Source organism: Mus caroli, unplaced genomic scaffold (genome assembly GCF_978045245.1).
Source record: "Mus caroli unplaced genomic scaffold, Mus_caroli_1 scaffold_3, whole genome shotgun sequence".
Lineage (NCBI taxonomy): Eukaryota > Metazoa > Chordata > Mammalia > Rodentia > Muridae > Mus > Mus caroli.
Window position 1 is genome coordinate 117,273,968 of NW_028227258.1, and position 3,848 is coordinate 117,277,815.

The 3,848-nt window shown below is 36.0% G+C and overlaps 1 pseudogene; it reads right to left on the reverse strand.

The window, feature by feature from the left end:
• Positions 1-290: 290 nt before the first annotated feature.
• LOC115030697 (U6 spliceosomal RNA) lies at positions 291-390 on the reverse strand (annotated as a pseudogene).
• Between the last annotated feature and the right edge of the window lie 3,458 nt (positions 391-3,848).

The window sequence follows — 3,848 nt, forward strand, 5'->3', positions numbered from 1 at the left end:
GCAAAAGACTGCTTGCTTTGGCCCAGTTGGGAAGATGCACCTAACCGTGGGGAGACTTGAGGTCCCCAGGAATTGAAGAGGTCTGGTTTGGTGGGGGTGAGGAGTGGGGTGTGGCGACACCCTCTTGGATACAGTGAGGCGGGGAGGTATGGAATGAGGAACAGTCAGAGGGCAGACCTGGAGAAGGATAACAACAGTACTGTAAAAAAAAATTAGAGAATAATTTGTTTTCTTATTTTAAATTTTTATATAGTTGATCATATTCTTTCCCAACCAACATGTTACTTCCAGAAAATATGAAGCACTGAATTTGTTTGCCATACTTGTGCAGGAGCCACACTAATGTTTTCTATATAATTCCACATTTAGTATACATGCTGCTGAGGGTATGTTCAATATACATATATATCCTTTGTGTGCTCTCTATTGGAATTCTTTATATATTAAAGGAAAAAAGGACTAATTAAATAAGAGCTATTATTATTTCCACCAAGGTTAGTAACATAATCATGAATGGGAAATATTCACTGAGGATATTTCATTTTTTTCTGATAGTAAACTTAAAAGTATATAGAGGTAATGACATATTATGAAAAAAATGAAATTGTTACAGCTATAAATATCTTAAAATGCTATTTTTATGGCCCTCATATGTTTATGGCTCAGGAATAGAGGAGGTTAACATTTTCAGACAAAATGCATTGCTTTATTTTAGAGTTCTACAACGTGATATAGAAAGTATTGACCTGGGCAGTTTACTCAGTGGATAAAAATACTTGTTGCACAAGGAAGAGGAGCTGAGTTCAAGTCCCCACACCCATGTCTTTAAACTCAGCATTGTTTTGGTGGAGACAAGTAAGCCTTTAGGACTTGCTATTAGCCTGAATAGCTCCAAGTTCAAACGAAGACCTTGACTTAGAGGAGTAAGGGAGAAAGCATTCAATCAGAACAACTACTGACTTCCTCTTCTGCCCACTACATGAATTCATACCCAAGAATGGACCTACATCACATAACATTTACTCAAATAAATGTTCACAAAAGTACACACATGAGTAAAATTGAAAGCAGCCATGGGAAATAGCTCCTTGAGTACCACCTGCAGGTATGATGTTAAATGAGGAGCTTTGCTTAATACCTGTGGAAATCCAGGACAGGTCTTTCCGTACATCACTTTGATCTTTGACCTCTTACCATACTTCTTAACAGTATGATTCATATCATACTCTTACAATTTATATTTAACTCTGAATAACTGAACTTTACAGATAAAATTGTGGAAATTTAGCTAAGTTCATGGGCTTCACTGAAGTTTTAATCTGCAATTCCAGTTACTATACCTCGGCACAATGCTATTGATCACTGAGAAACAGACACTGATAAGTTTTATTTCAGGAAAATTAATGTTTAACAATGTATATATTAACTTGATGCTTGCTTCATTTATTTCTGGTAATAGTTAACTTAGTCTTAAAATAATTAGGTTAAATAAATTATAACCTGCCATTTACATTTGAATTAAAATGATAAATGGTTTAAAAAGTTGAAATTTTCAAGTCATAAATTATTTTTCCTGGAAAAAAAAAACTCCTAAGTGAATGTATGAATCACTGTTTCTTATAAATTTTGATAAAAGCATGTTATAATATTATAGAACTTCCAATAAGATTAGAATTTAAAAATTGTATTTTGCATAAGGCTAATTGAGACATTTCAAATATTGAAAACAAATCAAATATTAAGTCTAAAAACGGTTTCAGTAAATAAAAGTTCATAGCTCTCTTTTTAGCTTTATGCTAAATTTTGTTTCATCTATTCCAGATTAATCATGCAGAAAACTTACCCGAGCTCAAAGCAGACCAAATCTCCAGCATGAAGGAAGGGAAGTGGGCACAAATTTTAAACACAGCCTAGGAACTATTCACAATTGATAGTAATGGCAGAGGGAAAATCAGTTTTCTTCAATGGAGGGTATATCAACAACACTACAGGTCACCATGATCAATTATTATGGAGAATTCTCAATGATTAAAACAAAGGATCATACTATGACCTTTCATTTTATTTTATAAATATTTTAAAACATCAAGAGAAAATGTTATATTTGAGTTTAAAAATGTAATGGGGAGGGTAAACAATACAGTTTTTGCGAATTTTGGTTTTTAAAGCTACCAGTAAGTAGCAGCTATCAGGAATAAATATTAGTAAAAACAAAAATAAGAGTCCCAAAGTTACTTTGTAAATACATTATATTTTTTATTCTTTTTTATTTATTTTGTTGTGACATTTTCGTCACTCATAAAAATTTTAGCATTCGCCATGACACCTAGTTTCATCTTGAAATGTCACCGATAAAATGAATTAGAAAATAATGAATTAGAAAAATATAATGAATTAGAAAAATATAATAACATTTTTATTATATAGTTTCTTTTTTTAAATTTCAAATGATATCCCCTTTCCTGGTTTCTGCTCAGAAAATTCCCTATTCTCCACTCCCCCTGCTCCAAAACCCACACACTCCCAATTCCTGACCCTGGCATTCCACTGGGACATAGAACCTGCACAGAACCAAGGGCCTCTCCTCCCATTGATGACTGAATAGGCCATCCTCTGCTACATATGAAGCTACAGACATGAGTCCCACCATGTGATTTCATTGATTGGTGGTTTAGTCCCAGGGAGCTCTGGGAGTAGTGGTAAGTTCATATTGTTGTTCCTCCTATGGGGCTGCAAACCCCTTCAGCTCCTTGGGTGTTTTCTCTAGCTCCTTCATTGGGGACCGTGTACCCTGTCAAATGGATGACTGTGAGCATCCACTTCTGTATTCACCAGGCACTGGCAGAACCTCTCAGGAGACAGCTATATAAGGCTCCTGTCAGCAAAACCTTGTTGGCATCTGAAATAGTGTCTGGGTTTGGTGGTTGTTTATGGGATGGGTATCCAGGTGAGGCAGTCTCTGGATGGTCATTCCTTCAGTCTCTGCTCTGAACTTTGTCTCTGTAACTCCTTCCAGGGTATTTTGTTCACCCTTCTAAGAAGGATCGAAGTGTCCATACTTTGGTCTTCCTTCTTCTTGAGTTTCATGAGTTTTGTAAATTTTATCTTGGGTATTCTGAGTTTCTGGGCTAATATCCACTTATCAGTGAGTGCATATCAAGTGAGTTCTGTTGTGATAGGGTTAATTCACTCAGGATGATGCCCTCCAGGCACATGCTTAGGAATTTCATAAATTCATTCTTTTTAATAGCTGAGTAGTACTCCAATGTATACATGTACCACATTTTCTGTATCCATTCCTCTGTTGAGGGACATCTGGGTTCTTTCCAGCTTCTGGGTATTATAAATAAGGCTGCTATGAACATAGTGGAGCATGTGTCTTTATTACAAGTTGTAACATCTTCTGGGTATATCGCCAGGAGAGGAATTGCTGGATCTTCTGGTAGTACTATATCCAATTTTCTGAGGAACCACCAGACTGATTTCCAGAGTGGTTGTACCAGCTTGCAATCCCACCAACAATGGAGGAGTGTTCCTTGTTCTCCACATCCTTGACAGCATCTTCTGTCACCTGAATTTTTGATCTTAGCCATTCTGACTGGTGTGAGGTGGAATCTCAGAGTTGTTTTGATTGGCAGGATTAATATAGTCAAAATGACTATCTTGCTGAAAGCAATCTGTCAATTCAATGGAATCCCAATCAAAATTCCAACTCAATTCTTCACAGAATTAGGGCAAATTGCAAATTCATCTGGAATAACAAAAAACCTAGGATAGCAAAAACTATTCTCAACAATAAAAGAACCTCTGGTGGATTCACTACTCCTTATCTCAAGCTGTACTACAGA